Here is an 18,655-nt window from a genome sequence, read left to right on the forward strand (position 1 = left end):
TTTATTGTGTTGTGGGGAGTTGTTGCACTACCCTAAAAATCTCTGTGCTCAGTACTGAGGGGTGAGGCACATCCATGTTCCTGCTTTTGCAGAAGCTCATTCATACTGCTGTATGAATCTTTCTGTTTGACTATAGAGAGCTTTCATTCACTTGTCCTGTTGAATATGGATATTTAGTTTCTAGTTTAGGCCTCATAAAGTAAATGACCGTGAGATATGTTGCTTAAACCTGTTTGATAGCGAAAGAACCTGCAATTAATAATTAGCCAACTATGACATGTGTGACCCAGGAGTCTACTTAGGAGTCCTGGTCAAGGTAGATCATGATCCCAAGTAAAAGTCCCAAAGGCCAGAGTGTCCTCAGGGGGACAAAGAATGCGCTGTGAGTTGTGTGCCACATGTATCTGGGTAGTGCAATTAGGAGTTACATATGTAGCCCTGTGGCTGTGGGAGGAAGGCCACAGGTGGAGGAGGGTGCTTATATGTTTCACTCTGCTTTGAAATCTACCTTTTTTGCTTGAATGTCTTCTCTAGGGTTGAGGATGAAATATATTAGTAAATATTAAAATACTTTATAAAATGGTAATTTTTACATTTATCTATAACTTTGTCTTGAAAAGGTGCTGAACAAGTGTCTGGGAGCTTCTCTATGGGAATGACTGGCAAGTTGTCTAGCATCTGTGCCTAACAGAGGCTCTGGGCTTGAGTGGCCATGCTGCTACTGTGTCCTTGGGGTTCCCTAGTATGTGTCCCTGTTTGAGGAGCTCTCATGCTGAGTTATAGCCTCTTGAGCCTTTCCCCAGCAAGTGGGAAGGTCAGTTACAGCTTGACTCTTGCCTACATCTCTCAGATTTCAGCTTGGAAGTCCCAGTTGGCTTTTACTATGTAAGTAATCTCCTGTCATGAATGCCACATAGATTTAAAGCATTCTTAGTACCTGCTAAAGCAATTCCTTCCTAAATCAAGGAATGCTGTATGATCAAACATGTCTGCAGCCCAAAGTCTGTATAACACCACGGGGGCACTGGAGCAGTAGGACAGCAGTGTGTCTTCCAGGCAGGTTTGATGTATGCAATATGCACAGGAAGTGAGGCTTGAGCTCAGTGTGGTTTGGTTTTGTTATTATCTTATGTGTGTGGGTGTTTTGTCTGTATGCAAGTCTGTGTACCACTTGTGTGCCCAGGGAGCCCAGAAGAGGGCATTGGATTCCTTAGAACTGAAGTTATAGATGGTCATGAGCCACCATATGGATGTTGGGAACAGAACCTGGGACACATACTGGGGTCCTCTGGAAGAACAGCTAGAGCTCTTAACCACTGAGACAGCTCTCCAGCCCTAGTATGGTTTTTAAGGCTTGGTTGTACTAAAACAAATAGTAAAACCATTCAACTTCACAGGTTGATCAGGAATATTACTAGGCTTTGTACTTGAGAGTCTGTTGTGAGCAGTGTTGAAGTTGTTCTCTCCCCAGGGATAGCTGGCCCTTATTAAGCATTTGCTCTGAGTAAGGGTTGTACACAGCTCCACATGGGTCATCTACCCACATGTGTAGCTGTCATGGTAGGCACTAGTGCTAATCATTCCTGCAGGAGGAAAGCTCTAGAAGCTGTGGGTTAAAATATGGGCCCATGGCCAACAAGCTGGGGAGCTGGGTTCTCAAATAGGCCAGCTTCCAGTTCTGGGCATGAGGGTCATTCTGTCCTGTGCTGAGACTAGTGTGCTAGCTGTTGGGAAGAGTGAGTCAGTGTGCTTTAATTCACATTTAACAGAGACAAAAAACAGTGTGCTTTTCTGGGGGCACATTTCCCAAGCTCACTTATCTCCTCACAAGCTAGCTTTGTGGGCCCCTTGCCTATTAAAGGCCCAAGAAATCTTACGATGACCAGATATCTAATGGAAAGCTGTGCTGTGTGACTTTTCCTGGGGAGACATGAATAAATGTCTACTCACTGCAGATAAGGCAGTGATGACACACCAGAAACAAGATTTCAGAAACAAGAGTTGAGCCTGGTGAACTGGTGCGTTTATTGAGGTTACTCACAGGAGCGTGGGGGAGGGGTTACTTGCAGGAGTATGGGTAACTCAAAGGCAGCTTTATCACCAAAAAGCCCACCCAAGACCCAGTATTTCTAGAGCTTTGTGAGCAACTTGTAGACAACTCCAATGGAAGCCTTCTTTTCCCAGCAATAGTTCAGTTTGCATAGCCTTGAGCAAAAACCTTACGATCTTATAACTCTGAGCCTCCTAAATTTCCTTAGGTTCCTGATCGAATAAGCCCCTCCTCCATCCAGGCAATATTTTGATTAGAAATAGCCACATACACAGTAATTGAATTAGTCTGTTCCTCCATCTCATGGTGTACAAACAGGGAGATTGGGGAATTTGGTCTCATCTCTTGGTGATCAAAGGGAGATGACCCACTTCAGCCCTAGTTGAAGATACAAGGGCCTGTCCTGTATATACGCTCCTCACTGCATGAAACTATCAGAGCATTGAACTTTAGATTCATCTTGACACTGGATGGTCACAGTAATTGGCAGTTATGTTGCCTCTGGTTGTCTGCATTCACCAAACTTATCCCCGCCAGAGAACCTGGAATAAGAAGCCCAGTTAGAAATCACCATCTGGTTATAGAAGGTCTGGTGCCCTGTGTTGTCATCAAACCATCAGTTAGACTACTGACTTCCTTTGGTGTACATTTTTCCTCCTTTTGCACTTTGGCTTTTGAATTTTACATGTCTGCTATGTAAATTTTGTAAGCTGGATGTCTTTTTAAATATTTTATAAATCATATACCAATAATTTATTAAAGTTGTTTGCTTTTCCACTTTCATCTGTAACATTTGCAGAGCATTCATCTGCTCTAAAGTCCAGTAGTGTGGTCCTGAATCTCTGTTCCATACCATGTTGTTGGGGGTTGTGAGCCTAATACCCTCTGCCAAGTTAAGTATTAGGGATACCTACTGACCGCTCAAAGGCAGGTTGTTATTTTTTCTTGCAAGGCTAAAGGCTGAAGAGATATTCATTTGTTTATCAATGTATTTCATCTTTATCATCCTCTTTACCTAAGGAACCATTGAAGAGTGTTATCCTTGAGCAGACAGCTGTAATCTTTCATCAGATCAGTCTTGCCTGCCTTTCTTGGAAGAGGCCATCTCCATTGGGCCTGCTGACTGAGTGTTTTATCAGAGATGGAGGGGGTGGGGAGAGTCATTGGATCTTCACAGGAGAGTCCATATGCTCTTTGTAGCCATTTCTATGCAGTTCTGTCCTAATTGCACATTGCCGCAGGGTCTTAGAGGATGGTAGAATACTAATCTGGGGGAGATTAACAAGAAATTCCATGTCTGGTTCTAGGGAAACCTTCATCCATGCTGGATATGGACTTTTTAGTAAGGCAACTTTGGGATCAGCCATTCTCTGTGTAAGCAAGCTCAATAAAATCATTAATTCCCCAGGTTGAAATTCAGTGGAATTGGTCTTTGGTTGGTCATTGGGACCTTAGAAGAAGGGAGTAAACATTGTTAACATCTTCCCAGGGGAGGAATTCTTGTAGTAGAGCTAAATACTATATTTTTTTAATAGGTGGAAGCCAAGTTATTGTATGAGGTTGGGTCATGCAGGGCTAAGAATATAAGTACTTTGGGGGATGTCAAATAAAATGCATTCAGTGACTACTGGGGTGTGGTTTGGGAGGTACGACACTTGCCTAGCAGAATTGGGGTTTGTTTTATCCCTAGCACCTCATGAAGGAGGCAGTGGGGGAAGATATCAGGCACTGTATCTGTCACTTGTGCCCAGTAGCACAGTTGTCAGGTTCTATTTATTTGAGCTTGGAACCTATTGGAACTTCTCTTGGCTCAGTTGTGCTTGACCTAGGTCTGAAGGTGTGAGACACTAAATGGTCATCAAAGATCAACCTGAAACAGTGGGTCCAAGTTCATTGTTTCACATTAATGAAAATTAAAGACAGCTCTCCTGTGCATGTGTAAAATAGAAGCAAACTTTATTAACCTTTATAGAAAAGTGAGAAACTGAGAAAAAGTAATTCAAAGAAAACTAGAAAAAGCTGAGAGTGGGATGGACTTCTAAGAGAGGTAAAACCTTTTTAAGTTCCTTGTCTAGGGTGTTTATGGGGATATAGCAGGAACTGGACATAAGCTGAGGTGATCGCTGTGAGACAGTTTCTCTCTGGTCTGTCATGGACCAAATCAATGGCAGACCCACATGATTTGTGCATGTCCTCCTGGCCCAACCAGGGAGATGGTTATGCACAGTTGAAAACCCCTGTCTATTTCTGACTTGTATTTTTGTTAGTTAGTTGCTGTCTTGACTGCTAGCTGATAGTCAGAGTGTCAGTGTTAACTACCCTCTTACCCTGCAGACGTCTCAAGAGCTCTTAATTTCAACCAGGCTCTCTTAGTTCTCACATTTACTCGAACAGCTTGCAGCTCTGCCATGGCAAATTCATTCTGTCGCAACCACCAAGCTCTAGATGCAGTCTTTCTTGATTCATATTTAGTGCTTTATCTGTGAGGTGGTCTGAGGTAGTCTTCCTAAGTAGAAGCTTCATGTTAGAAGACATACTTCCAGTTCAGTGTACTGCAGTTAGCCACATTAGAATCAAGGCTGTGAGAAGGGACGGTAATGCCTTACATCTGTTCTTTTGACATCATCAGCACTGAGCCCCACCCTTTGTCTAATCTCTCTAGTTTGGTTATCTTATACACAGCTACAAGAGAGGGCTTATTCTAAATCTTCCTTAGTGTTTCATGCTTTGCTATTTTAACTCTTAATCTTCCTTTAAAGCCCAGCCCCCATGCTAGCCCCCAGCTAGCATCTGTGAGCAACTTGTAGTTGTCACCATAAGCCAGTTCCCCTGACATCCCACAGAGCGTTGCCCCAGGCCTTTGATCTCTGTCTGGCCAGCCTGGGAAAGGCCTGCAGCCTGTGCTCAGAGTAGCTCTGCCCCCAGGTGTCCCCTTTGCCTCCACTGCTGAGTCTTTTAGGGAAAATGTCCTGCATTTCTGAGTTTCTTTTAAGATAGTTTCCTCATCACACCCGTTTGCTCTTGACCTTCATATGGTCTGTAGAAATTTTCCCCTTCTTCATAGAACTGTTACATTTTACCTTTTTCTTTCACAGTGAAAAATCTCTTCTTTGAAGTTCTGATTTCAAAAGTAGCCATGCATAACAACTTCTTGGTCAGTGGCTGACTATGTACATATAATTGCAGAACATAAGATTGTATGAGAGCTGAAAAATCTCTACTGCCTGGTTGCATGTAAGTTGTAGTGATGCTGTAATGTACTTATTACTCAAGTGTGTGGTAGTATATATTGTGCTGCCATTGCCTAAAAAAAACAGCACATACAGTTGGTCATCATTGACTATGGTTTTAGTTTATGTATTTGTTTAACTGTACTTTCATTGCTATTTCAGAGTGTATCCCATCATTCAAACAGAAAGTTTACTAGAAAACAGTGTGCTGTTTGTACCAGAAGCAGCCTCATTCCTCTGCAACTCCTGATTACATCATTTCCTCTTGTGCTTGATATCGGCTCACTTTATTCATCGCAGCTCTCGGAGCTACTGCCACACATATACACCAGGTAACCTCAATGCATGGTGGGCTGTGCCACGTAAACTTGTGTAGGTGCAGAGTTTGCTCCATGATGATAACACCCAACCATTTATTGCTCACAGTATGTTCCATCCTTTAGGGACGAGAGGACAGTATTCTGTGCTGTCTTGTACAGAGTGTGCTAAGTGTCAAGTCCAAAGGAAACTCCACTTCCTCAAATTCTGGTGCCCCTTCCCCTCTAACAAAGGAGCCAGTTCCCTTATCACTGGCAAAAGGGACAAATGGCTATTTGTGGTGCTTAGTAGCATACCAAAGTTTATGCTGGACCCCAGGTACCCTCAGTATCTAGGTACTTAGCTCCTGAAACCTCCTCCCCTTCCGTAAACTTCTGTAGCTCATGGGCTTTCCTCCCCACAGCCTCTCATTGTCTTTACAACCCTACTATTCCAGCTATGCTCTCTGGTTAGCCCCTCTTCTCTCTCTGTCTCCCCCCAACACACACCAGGCCCAATCTGCTAGCCGTGTTTAATCTACTACATCCTTTCTCTGCTCTGGACTCTTCCAGATGCCTCTAGCTGTTCTTTCTCCCATATCTACAATAAAAACCTTTCGCTTACCAACACCTTGCATTAGTCATGTCCTTGATTTATACACTAAACTATTTAACAAGTCTGCCAGTGTGTCTCTATTTAATTATTTAAAAACACAAAATGATACCAGCAAGTGGTAAAAACCACAATTGTTATGTGACGTTTGAGGGGAGAACCTGTTTTTATTCACCCCAGACAAGTCAATGACAGACCAAAGAAATCACTCAAGTCTCGCTTGGTGTGTAAGTTAGCTTATTGGGGTTATAGGAACATGCATGACTGGGGCAGCAGCATCACCAAAAAGTCCACCCAGCATGGATGACTCATGAAGGGTGCCCCACTGGAATTCCCAGGCAACTGCAACACTGGAGTCTGCTCCCTGCAAGCAAGTAACGTATTCATATAACCCTGGAGAGGGACATAGGGATCTTATGAATTTCATGAACCTCCTGAGCCTCTCTTCCTTCCAGGAAAGAATGTGTCCATCCTGAGGCATAGCGACACAACAGCATTACGGTATCAGATAGTTATAAATTAAGTTAAGAAGATTTGACAGGGCTGGAGAGAGTGGTTTAGATTACTTGTCTTTGCAGAGGATCTAGTTTCCTTTCCCAGCACCCACATGGCAGCTGTCTGACCTCTGCAGGTATACTCATGCATGCAGAACACTCATACACGTAAAATAAATAGACCTAAAATGTTTTTTGTTGTTGTTTGTTTGTTGTTGCTTTATTTCCTAAAGGTTTGATCCCCTAAAACCACATTTTAAAAAGTGGTCTGCATCACAGGCAGACACCTGGGGCTCTCTGGCCAGCCAGTGTAGCCTAATTAGTAAGTTCCAAGTCAGTGAGAGGTCCTGTCTCAAAAGAGTAACACCCACGGTTGACCTATGATGCCCCACCACCACCACATTCACACACACAGAAAATTTCCTTCTTCCATCCTCTCCATGCCCAATGGTATACAGTGTGGTTTGTGTTTTTTCGCTTTTAAGTTCTGCTCACAGTCACTGTGGTTAGTATTTCTGTGGTTGGATCCTGTGGGTAGCTGTCAATCTCCCAGCTCACTATTGTTATGCATTAGGGTGTTAGATTTGAAACACTCGTAGTCTGTTTCTCATCTATATTTAGACTCTCTGTGCTTTTTCCACATATTTTTCAATCTAAATTTTTTACTATAAGAGAAGCAACATTTACAGCATTATTATAATGTAAATATATTTTGCTATAGAACGAAGTGTAATTTTGAAGCACAAAACCCTTGCCAGTCAGAGAAGGTTCACATGGAAACTCTGTCTTGTAGGTTTCCGTGCTGCTTCTGGCAGCTTCCGTTGCCATGGCTTCTCTATCTTATGATGTCTGTTTCTTGGGTTCTATTTTTTATTTTGCTGGAGCCCCTCCTTAATCAGCTGCTTTGTGGAATCACGACTGACAGGCTTCTTGAGTTCTTACTTAGTGTTCAAACATGTAATTATTGTGTTCTAACAGTTGATTGATCCTCTGACTGGGTCTGGTATTCATGGGTTTGTATCACTTTCCCTCTGAACTTAAAGTACTCTCTGTCATTTCCAGCGTCTGATTTTGTGGATGAGAAATTGAATATCAGGCTTGTTCTTTTGCAGGGGATTGTCTTCCCATCCTGTACACTGACATTTTGATTTCTTCTCACACCCATTACCCAGCTGACTTCTTTTTTAGACCCTGCTATCAATGGTTAGACCTACCTTGGGAATCTTCAGACTTTCTAATTCTTAGGTTTTTCTGTAGGCATGGAAACGCTACCTCGTGGCTGACTGCTTGCAAAGACCCCTTTCCCTCAGTGGTCTTACTCCACCCTGCTTCTATCCACTCGTGCTTTCAGTGCCCTGGCAAGTCTTCTTATTTATCACTGAGCTTCTTGTGTCATTGTGAGTCCTACTGTGGTTCACTTAATGCCATAAAGGACCCTTTTTGACACTGTGACCCACAGGTGGACTGAATGGAAGGAAATGGAAACCTCATCACCATTTGAATCAAAAACCTTTTAGGTCAATCACTCCTGGAGAAGGCACAGCTCTGTAGCTCAGCGCCTTCCCACAGGGGTTGATCTTGTTCTCCAGTGGAAACATCTCAGTGTTTTTGAAGGGTTGGGAGGAAACTAGATGAAGCCAGTTCCAGTGAACTTAGCAGCAGCTTATATGTAAGACACACATGCCTTTTTTACACATCGTTTTTCGTTGTGTAAGTGAATGCCATGAACTGGAAAATGGCTGGGTGGTTTTGTTATGCTTATCTCGATAGTCACAAGTAGAATTCCCTGTTGTGTTAGTCAGCACAATTCCCAGCAGATAAGATGTCACAACCTTAGCAAATTGGGGAAATTATAAACATCTGTTTTATAGGGAAAAAAATGGAAGTCTTTCCGATGGAGAAGTTGAATAGTTATGGTTCAGAAGCGCTGTAAAACAACTTGTGCAAACCTAATATGGAATTGATTATACAAAAGCAAGTCTATGATTATAAAAGCAAGGTATAGTCGTGGATGTCTGAGAAAAATTAAACCAATAAGCACACATTCTTTGCATGAGCCTCACAGCCTTGCATGAGAGCCATGCTTCTTGTAATGAATTAAACTTGTGTAAAGTCACTTCCTAGCTTACCCTTGACTAACTTTGGTTGTGTTAAGACAGAGGCTTTTAAGTTTCATTGTTTGCATCACAGGGAGTTTGGGTTTGGGTTATGTTGGATGCACTTGGGTTCACTTTGTACTATATTGTATGTCAGTGCAAGTCATGAACTTTGGTGGTACGGAACTTTTGAGTTTCATTTTCTTTCTTTTTTGTAGAGACTGGAGATGATGCTCGAATCTTGTGACATCTAAGGCAGTGCTCTGTCACTGAACTGTGTTCCTACCCTTTAAGCCAAGTTCATTTTTACTATAAAAGCACACCTGGGCACAAGGTGTGCCCCTTTGTGACTAGTTTTCACTTCCACAAGCTCATTAAAAGGTGAACTGCCTTTTAATCAAGAATACCTGTTCTTGCTAGAGTAAAATAACAGTAGTCTTGAGGTCTCCCCGGAACCAAAGTCAGCTGTCTCTCTCCTGCCTCCCTTCAGCTCTGTTGGTAATGACTTAATGTCTCCTAGGACAGTCCCTAGGTGCTCTGCTGTGCCATTCAACTTTGCTGTCCCCAGGGGAGGAATGTGGGGAGTCTTGTGTATACTTAACCTTCATTTGTGTTGTTAACAAAAGCATTGTCTTCATTATACCAGCTTTTTATTTCTGTTCTGTGCTTTTCTCCTTTCTTCTTCTTCCTTAATTTATTTCTGAATATTAAAGCCAACCATGTGTTCAGCTTGCTGTGATATTCTGTCTTTTACATATTGCTGGATTTAAACTTTCTGGTGACTTCTGTTTATGTTCATAAGAGACATTGGCTACTGATTTGTGGTGTCTGGAGCTGGGTTACACTGGCCTCATGAAGCCTGGATGTGGTCCCTCTTACTTGCTGGAAGGACTTATGTAAGACTTGTTTTACTATTATTTTTTCCATTTGTTTTTGTCTCCACATGACTTCTTTCTTTTTCAGTCTTCTGTGGTCTCTGTCCTTCTGAAATGTCTCCCCTAAGACTTCCTGTGGTAGTCAGTTGTCCTAGAGGCAATCTGTCTGAAATACCTTTATTTGTCCTCATTGTGAAAAGATTGTGTTGGCTACATATATTTAGAACCGTTTTTGTTTGTTTGTTTGTTTGTTCAGGTCTGATATGCTGTTAAAATTTGTCCATCAAGTTTTTAATTATAGTAATTGTATTTTTTATTTCTGGAAAGTTTTTCCCAGCAATTGGCCAAGTTTTTCAAGTCCAGTTGGTTGTTCTGCTTTCCTATCTTCATCTGTTTCTATGAACTGTTATTTTTGTCTGTGCTGAGGCTCGGTTCCTTGGCTATCTTGTTGATGCTCTTCTCCCTCAGACCTTGCTTTCCTAGTACAATATGTTTGTTCTCTTTTAACAGTGTCTTGTGTGAATCTTGGTGGCTTCAGGTGATAAGTTTTTCTAGAGAGGATGTGCCTTTGCTTCTGCCAAGTGTCAGTGTACCCTCGAAGTTTGGCCCTGCAGGTGCAGTGGAATGTTTCTTGGATACCTGGTCACATGGTCTGTCGCCTCTGATCTGTGGGGTTAGAGTGATTTTTGTTTACCAGGGGCACCTGCTTTGCTTTCATCAGGGACGCTGTGGAAGGCCCCAGCCTGGCTCACTTTAACCCTGGACCTTACCTCTGTCTCTGGCATACTCAGACAGGTTTTGACAGGTGGTGTAAGTAGACACAGCTGCAGTATCTCATTTGCCTTTCCATATCACTGGGTGTTCTTCACATGAGCATATTCCCTTACAGCCGGACTAGAGGAGTGTTCCTGCTACTGTTTTATAGAGAAGGAAATCAAGGGGTCTTTCAGGGCTTGGCTGGGGTTGAACTCTGTAGCTTGCTTCCTCCAGCTTTGCTCCATTTCTTCTTCACCTTCTGGGTTAGTGGGAGGGCAGCTTCAATGCCTGCTTGGTCTCATGGAAGCCAAGTTCTCACCATGCCTCCTTCTATGAGCTTTTTTCTGCCAATCTCTGCCATGTCTGGTCTATGGTTAAAAACTTTGATGTAGTCAATCTTGTAGGAACAGGATGCAAACCTGAGAATTCCTTCAGAGGTAGTGATAGGGCTTTTCTCGGGAGGCAGCTGACTTCCGTATACAGCTGTCCGATATAGTGTTGCACATGTAATATGATATTTGTTATATTGCTTTACCAAATACTTCAAAAGTGTAACATTACTTATATAAACACTCTTAGGATCTTAATAAAAAGAATTGGTTGGTAGGCATGAATCTTGTTAGAGAAGTTGGTGGAACCTGAGGGTTGGGAACCTCCCGGTATTGGGAGGTCAGGTTGGAAGTTTGTAGGCAGGAAGTTGTGGTTTGTGGGGTGAAGTCACGGTTTGTGGGGGTGAAGTCCTGGCTTGTGGGAGGGAGCTTGTGGCTTGTGGGGGTGGAATTGTGGTTTGTGGGAGTAAAGTTGCAGTTTGTGGGAATGAGCTTGTGGTTTGTGAGGGGCAAAGTTGTGTGTGGAGGTGAAGTTGGTGAGGGAACAAGGAGATGAAGTTGTGAGTATGTGGAGTAAAAGTTAGTGGACATGTGGAGGTGAAGCTGATGTGCAGCTACGAAGTGTTGTTTTGGGTTTGTGAGGGTGAAGTTGGTAGGTGCATAGAGGTGGAGTTGGTGGGAAGGTGAAGTAAAGTCAGTGAGTATGTGGAGATGATCATATGCCGGTGAATTTAGAGCTATGTAGAAGGAAAGCTGGTGGCTGTTTTCATTATAGTCCTTACGTTCAGAGATTAATCCATCTTTTGGACCTTAAATTTATTGCTTGTTTTGGTACCCACCTTCCCAAGACTGGTTTATCAGCCCTCCTGTCTGCCATCGGGATTTCTGACCGCTTTCTTTCTGCTTTAGTTGACTTAAAATGGGTCTTATATTTTATTTTATTCTTCCTGTTATAGAAAACTCTGTAAATTCACTGTTGTATTTGTTTAATTCTTCTTTTTCACTCCCCTTCTTTTTATGTCTGTTGAGTTTATTCATAGAAGTTCTTAGTCATCATATCATCGTCATCATCATCATGTGTATGATGGGTGGTGTGTGTGCTGTGGCATGTATGTAGAGGGCAAAAGACAACTCTGTAGAGTCTGTTCTCTTCATCTATCTTTATGTGGGTTCCAGGGATCACCACTCAGGTCTGCCATCTTGCTGGACCCTATGGCTCTTTTAAACAATCCATTCCAAGTTTCCTTGGTGAAAGAGTGAGTTGACAGAGCCATTCAACAGAGTTGTGTTTGCTGGGGTATCAGTCAGTGTTGTCTGGAGAAATAGAGCCAGTGGGGTGTATCTTTGCTTCTGTTTTTAATTCACTGAATCTGTGTCTCTTCATCTTTCTGTGTTGTTCAGGAGAAAGTGAACAAGCTAAAGAGAGAGATTAATAGGTATCATGAGAGAGGCTGGGATCTCCCTACTCTGTTTCTGTGAGCTGAATCTCTGAGAAAGCCAGGGTGTAATTCAGTCTCAGTTGGAAAGACTGAGAATGGGAACAATGGTGTGAATCCTAACTCTAGACCCAGAGAAGATGTTCCAGGTCAATGAGGCAGGGAGGTAAGATGGGACAGATTCCTCTAGCCTCTATTTTTGTTCTGCCTAGACCCTCAGTGAGTCAGGTAATGCTCAGCACATAGAGGAAGGTCTACTGAGGTCCAAATGCCAACATTTCTCTGAAAACCCTCACAGGCACATCCAGCATCGCTGTCTTATCTGGAGACCTGGGGTCACTTATGCTAACAAGAAAAGTTCGTTTGATTGGGCACTGCATCAGGAGGGCATGTGAGATACTGTTGGTGCTGCTGGAGTCCCTGTTACTCTTTGTATGTGTTCCACCCTGATTTCAGTTCTTAAAGGCTCTTCTTGCCTTCATTGGTTTGTCAGCTCTAACAGGATGAAAGTACCTTCACTTATACATCATAAAAATTATTCCCTAAAAGCAAGAAAAAGGAAAAAAAAAAAAAAAAAACAAAGATGTGGCTGATCATCCTTTTCACTGACAAAGAAAACGTCAGCCCCAATAGACCTTGATTAATTATGTAGAAAATCCTCAAAGCATACCAAGTAAGATATTAGGCCCTCCCTGTGGAGCCTGAGCCCCCACGCCTTTTCAGTGTGCTTGGGTCTATCTGGCCCAGGGGTGGACAGTTCTTCTAAGAGGGTGGACCTGAAGAGAGAGGTGCCAGCCAACCTCTTCGTCACATACCACCTCCACTCTGTTCCTCAGCGTGAGGCCAGCGCCCACGCTGGCTTGCTGGCTTGCTGGCTTGCTTCTGGTTTCCTGGGCTGTGTTTCTGTGTTTCTCTGTGTATCTCTCTCCATGTCTGCCTTTCCTCTGGCTCTGACTCTGGAAATGCAGAACTCATTTATAGGATTAGGGTCATTAGATTCCTCTCAAATTGATCATAAAACAGTCAGATTCGGGGGCAGGGGGACCCTGTTGGTTTAATGAGCCCTTTTGATGTTTGCAACAGGCTTTAATTTCACGTGGATCTTTAGACTGCTGAAAGCTTGAAATAGTATTTTCTCTCAGGTCATAAAAAGATTTTCCCAAAACATTTACTAATTCACTTAAAAATACGAGATGAGGACTGGGCCTGTAACTCAATAAAAACAAAGGACTAGAGATGGATTTCAACTGGTAGAGTGTTTCTCCAACATACAGAAAACGCTGTGACTGACTCCCAGTAACACATAAACAAAGTTCAGTGCACACATCTGTAATCTCAGTTTTCAGAATATGGAGGCAAAAGGATCAGAAGTTTGAGGTCATTTGTGGCTATGTACTGAGTTTGAGGCCAGTGTGGCCTGTATAAGATCCTATCTCCAGAAAAAAAAAATTTTTTTTTGAAAAGATTTTTGTGGAAACAGAATTGACAAAACAAAAAATTCTGCACACATTTTAAAGTGAACAGTATTATCACTGTTGAGATCCTGAGACCCACTGCAGGGAAGATGGTGGTATTTCCGGATCTGTCCCAGCCTTTGCTTGTCCCTGCCAGGGAGCCATGCTTTGTGGGCCATGTGGTCCCCTTGCATTTCCCAGGAGCCTCGTGTGGGTGGAGCTTTTATATATGCTGTGAGTTCTCATATTTCCATAGTTCGTTCTTAGGACGTTATAAGGAAAATAGGCCATTACCTGCTAAGAACACAAAATGTGTTTAATGTAGTCAGTAAAGCAAATGACAAAATACTCTTCCTTTGGACTATTCAGTAAAATGCAGAGAATCAAGGACAGGCCAGCTGATGCTTGGAGTCTGAGTGGCCATGCCAATGCTATTAGAAGGATCCTGGCTTAGTTGGAGCTTCAGAACTGAGATAAATCATATTTCTTGACTATGACACAGACTTATCACTCTAACTAAAACTTAGCCTGTGTCAGAGGAAGGGGGAGGCATAAATTAACCAAAAGTGGCATGAATTCTTAGAACAGAATACACATTTGTCATGATTTTTCTCACATCAGTTATCGAAAACTCCACCTGTTCCTTTTGGAACTACAGTTCCAGGAGTGGTTGCCAGCTCTTTTGGGCTCCCTTTTTGGCTGGGTGCTGGTCATTGAGTCCTCTGACAGTCTTCTGCTGCCTGCTAATACTCCCAGCTTCCACCCCACCACCCTCCAGGCACAGTTCTTGCTGATGACTGGGCTAAGGATCTTTCTGAAAACACAAACAGGATTTCTCTGTTTGGGGACCTTCTACCTACCCTTTCTCTCATAGCACTTGGACAGTCCCATGCCTCTGTCTCAGCTGAGGTAGCATCTGTGTGTCCCTTCTCTGTCTCCCTAGGTTACATTCCCCCTTCTCAGTTCTCCTCTGATGGGTGCCCATTCTCTAGACCATGTCAGCATTCCACATGAGGCTGTTCTCATGTGGTAGAGAGGTTGCTTCTTGGTCCTGGTGTCCTTGCAGGCCCTGGTGATTTTATCTTTGTGCTTATCAGCTGAGCTCATTATGCCTATATAGTCTTAGGATAGCAGCCGTCTGGGAAACACAGCGTCTCTGCCAGTGAGCTTACTGTTTAACCCCACGCTCGTGTAATGTGTCAGTTTTGTGGCTTTGCAAGGTAGAAAATTGAGAGTATTTACTGTTTGGCAGAGTAAAGTCCTTACTAGCATAGTCTGATTAAATTATAATGATAAATATCACTTTAAAAGAAAAGGTAATTGTTTCATTTAATCAATATGATTATTACTGGCACAGCAAATCTATCAAGTGCTAGAGTGATAAATTTGTGCTAATACAATTTGTACTGTACTGCTGTTGGTATCAGCCTTCCCTGGCATCAGTGTGCAAGCTGTTGAAGCTGCCTCCCAGCTTGGTGAGCTTAGAGACATTCGAGAAGGGCCTTCTGAGACTCAGAACAGTCACCAAGAGGAGCTCCAGAAGTAGAAGGGGTACTGGCTCCTGGGGGTGTCAGTGCAGTAGTCTCTTCCTTTGCCCTGTGCGTTGCCTGTTTTCCCAATCACGCATATACCTGCACAGGCACAAGAGTCTCAACTCAGCCTCTGTATGTACTTGTCTGCCTGCTCCCTACCCCCATAGTTCCTGTCTCCCTCCTCCTTGTCTGTTCTTCTTTCTGAGAAATATAGAATCTCCAGCTGCCTTCATGCCTTGTCCCTCATCCCTGACGTTGGTTCCGCTGTTCTGTGCTACAGGTGGTCATCTGGTGGCAGGGTTCAACAAGTGGCCATTAGCTAGCCCCATAGAAGCCGCAGATAATGCCCTGTAAACCAGTTGTCGTTGGAGACATTTTCCAAGGTTCCAGTACTGATTTTTTTCTAATACATGTTTATTATATGTTTTCTGTGTAGAAGAAACTAGTATAAAATAATAATTTTAACTGCATGACTATGTATCCATCACCAGTTTAAACTAGATGGACATTGGCACTCAGTCTGCTCTGTGTTGCTCTTTGATGGCACCTTCTTGCACAGTGGCACATAAGATACCCCAGCCCTATACTTTGAAATTCTGTCTTGCCTTTATCCTCAATTCTGTGTAAGCATGTACCATGTGTTTATAGTTTGACTTGCGTGGGAGTAAACTTTAGGCAATGGTGTCATCACGTATCTCTCACGTTTCTCCCGTGTGGCTAACTTGGTAGATCGGACTTTTGCACACACACATCTATGTGCCCATAGCTTAACCTATTGTTGGGTTGAATTTGCTCACCTGGTATTTAGTGCTTGGACATCTGTTTGCATGAGACTGACTAGTCCTATGCTTTTTCATTATCTTGACAGATATGTTCAACTTTTTGGAGCAGCCGTCTAGGTATGGAGAATTTGTTGTAGGGTAAATTTTGTTTTCTGGTGCTTTAACATATGTAGTTTAGTCAGATATTCTGTTTCTTCTGAAGTCTTTCTAAGCCTACAATTTTGGGGGGGGGGTTGTTAATTTTACTTAAGTTTTAAAGAGTTCTGGAGATGAAATTTATATGTTTAGTGTTGCCATACTTTGAAGCAATAATTTTGTTTTGGCTAGCACTTGGTACCTGACAGTGTATCTTAAAACTTATGGCACATAAACCAGCACTCTGATTATGATCATCATGCCTGGGATCTTGTGTCAGTGTAACTGGTACCTCAGGAGGACCACTTCTGTTTGGAGATGGCATGTGGGTGGAGGTTTAGTTTCAGTTGTTCACCACATTCCTTGGTTCAGTGTCTTGCCCTAGGAGATTTCTGTAGTGATGTGGCTGTCCATCTTTCCACATGATCTCAACACATGGCCAGCATAGACCTCTTCATAGTGACTGATACAGGCTTGTGTGCTAGGCAGTACCATGCTCACTGAGTTTGATGGACAAAGTAGTCACTTGGCCTGTGGGACTCACAGTGGGGCAAAGGTCTGTTCACTCAGAGAATGGTATTTTATTTCCTTGTGGCTCTGTGATGTATCTGGGTGTCACTGGGGAAGCACATCAAGGCTTACCGTCATGGTCTGCTCTCCCACTGTTTTCTTTGGATCTGCTCCCCCACTGTTTTCTTTGGATCTTGGTGGAGCTGGGTTGTGACAAAGTGAGGCAGCTCTGGGAGTCAAAGGCCCATGCCAGGATATTTGCATGCCCTTTTCCCAGGCATGGTGAGGTGATGAAGTAGCAGTTCTGGGCATTTGGCCTAGATGCCTTTGTGCTGGGCTGGATGGCTCTGTGACCCATAGTCCTGGATCCATGAAGCATCTCTAAGGAAGCTATTGACTTCAGTGGTATGAGTGTAGGGCTGTGGGAAACACAGCAAGGAGACGCAGTCAGACTTTTCCTTGTCCTGTCCCTTAGAGGACTTACAGAAGTGCCCTAATTGATACCAGGGAGCTCTTGTGAGACTTAGGAACTGAGCTGCACAACACACACTTCATTTTGCTCCTAGCGAGGATCTACTCAGAAACCTAGTCCCTCTAAACATAGCTCCCCAGATATCTAGTAGGAGCTCTGTAGGGGAAGGGTCCTGAGTCTGCCGTGTGCTGAAGAAGTACCCTTAGCAGTTAGAAATTAGTTCACTAGTTAGAAATGAGGAGAAATTGGCTGTAGCTGTTGTTTCACACTCCTCAGCCTCCTGAAGCAAGGTACTCACCAGGGCAGAGTGAAGGGCTGGGCACGTGTGTTTCTGTGTCTGTACTCACACACATGTATTTGCATGCATAATGGATGTTCATATTTTATTTTAAAGACAACAAATTTTACCTGAGGCCTGGTTCTTTTCTAACCATGACGTTTTGTTACAGTATTCTTTTGGGCCAGCAAGATTTAAGTGTGGGCATAACATGTGCACTGACCAGTGGTGGGCAAGCAAACCAAGGCCTGGCTGGTTACTGTGTGTCTCCTTTAAAAATTCATAAGAACATGCTTAAAATGATATAAGCTTATATGTAGGAAGAAGCCTTTAAAATTCAGAGTGTTGACCTGTAATCTCAGCTCTGGGGAGGCAGCCATCAATCAGGAATATTGTTAGCGTTCATTCCTAGGGTGGTGGAAAGTCTTTAACAGTGAGTTAACTAAGTGTCAAGTAATTGAATCTTTTATTACAGAGTGCAGTGTGTCAAGCCTGGCATGGAGAAGTCAAGGTGTGGCTAAGGAAACACATCAGCCTGGTACATCACACTGCTGATTCGGTACTGCTGAGCTATGATCTCACTTTGCTTGCCCTGAAGGAGTTTTGCCTCAGGATTTGAGCTAAAATAAAAACTAAACAAATTTCAAGGTATGTAAGACCTTTTTAAAATCTCAGAAAATCTGACCAAAGATGACTTTTGTGCCAGGTGGGGTGGCAGAGGCCTGAATTCCAAGCCCTCAGGAGGCTGCGATAGGAAGATTAAAAGTTCAGGGTCAGCCTGGGATATGTAGCAAAGCCCTGTCTTTAAAAAAAGAAAAAAAGTTTAATTAAGTCCTTTGGCTTGCCTTTGAAATGCATTTTTCTGAGTAATTCCCAGCACAGATTGTTACCCAGAGTTTACTCATGGTCTTTCTGTGGAACATGGGCAGGCAGGAGGTGGGAAGAACAAAATCACAGATCTTCTTTAGACCTCGCATCCCTCCAACCGTCCTTGAGGCTGACTGACTTCATCACTGTTGGTAAAGCCAGTGCTTTGTAGCCGGTACTAGGCAAAGTCTCATGAAAGCCTCTTACCCCATTTATCACTTTTATTTTTACCCTTGAATTTCTTTGGTGTTTAGTTTTTATGATTGTCAGTTAAGTTAGCATCTTCTCCTTCCCATTGGGGTGCTGAAGCCCCCAAAATGCTACTATAAAGGGTAACTCAGTTATGGCCGTATTCTAGAACATGAAGGTTAAATGTTTCTTAACCACGTGTGGTAGTAAGGAAAGATGGGAGGGCTGAGGCCCTGGAAGACGCTCTGTGCATGTAGTCCTA

The 18,655-nt window shown here is 43.1% G+C and overlaps 1 protein-coding gene across 4 annotated transcripts in view; it reads left to right on the forward strand.

The window, feature by feature from the left end:
- Adarb1 (adenosine deaminase RNA specific B1) overlaps window positions 1–18,655 on the forward strand; it is a 122,344-nt gene that overhangs the window by 39,183 nt on the left and 64,506 nt on the right. Inside the window, exons 2-3 of one of the 4 annotated variants that reach the window (XM_021630935.2) lie at window positions 5,443–5,612; window positions 17,813–17,985. The exons of 1 other annotated variant lie outside the window; for it this stretch is intronic. The gene's annotated coding sequence lies outside the window, so the exon portion shown is untranslated. Of the gene's footprint in view, window positions 1–5,442; window positions 5,613–17,812; window positions 17,986–18,655 lie in introns of those variants that run through there. 2 more of the 4 variants (XM_021630937.2, XM_021630941.2) reach the window with 2 other exon arrangements.

The sequence above is a fragment of the Meriones unguiculatus genome, chromosome 16 (genome assembly GCF_030254825.1).
Source record: "Meriones unguiculatus strain TT.TT164.6M chromosome 16, Bangor_MerUng_6.1, whole genome shotgun sequence".
In the NCBI taxonomy this organism is placed as follows: Eukaryota; Metazoa; Chordata; class Mammalia; order Rodentia; family Muridae; genus Meriones; species Meriones unguiculatus.